This window comes from Myotis davidii, unplaced genomic scaffold (assembly GCF_000327345.1).
Source record: "Myotis davidii unplaced genomic scaffold, ASM32734v1 scaffold265, whole genome shotgun sequence".
In the NCBI taxonomy this organism is placed as follows: Eukaryota; Metazoa; Chordata; class Mammalia; order Chiroptera; family Vespertilionidae; genus Myotis; species Myotis davidii.
In genome coordinates, this window is record NW_006296627.1 from 2,585,247 (window position 1) to 2,585,981 (window position 735).

Consider the following 735-nt stretch of genomic DNA (forward strand, 5'->3'; position numbering starts at 1 on the left):
GATCACGCTGAAACTGGCAGTCTGACATCCCCCAAGGGGTCCCGGATTGCGAGAGAACACAGGCCAGGCCAAGGGACCCCACCAGTGCACAAATCTGTGCACCAGGCCTCTCATATGCATATGAGATCTTTGGTTAATCTCTTCCTGCCCTCTCCTCTCCTCCCTTCCGTCTGAGATTCATCAGTCTGTTCCATGTTTCCATGCCTGTGGTTTCTGCTCCTGGGTTGAGTGTGTGCTCCCTGATGGTCAGTGCGCATCATAGCTACCTGCTGGTCGGTCAGCTGGTCGGCTGCTTAAGCTTTTATATATATAGATTGAGTCCCAGGTTCTCCTCCTCCTTCCCAGACTCGTCTGAGGTCTGGTTGAGGCTAGTCTAGGACCGGGAAGGCAAGGGAAGGAGGTGTTGGGTGTGGTCTATTCAAACCTGGGCTCCCCAAGTTCAGTCAGTACCTACCTCACACCAAGCTCCCCAGAGACTAGACACCTTTTAGTTTCTTTCCCAGGTGGAGGGAGAGAGGGGATCAGGAGGGGCTGGGCAAACGGTTGAAGCTCTTTGGAAATTATAGAAATTATATCCTATTGGTTCTCAACTTTCCAACAGTAGATGTCCATGCTCTGCTGATTGACAAATATTTTTTATTTCACCTGGCTTATAAAGCTGGTTGAACTACATTTATTGCTTGTCCACTATGCATGTGCTGGTGTTAGGTTGTGTGTGTGTGTGTGTGTGTGTGT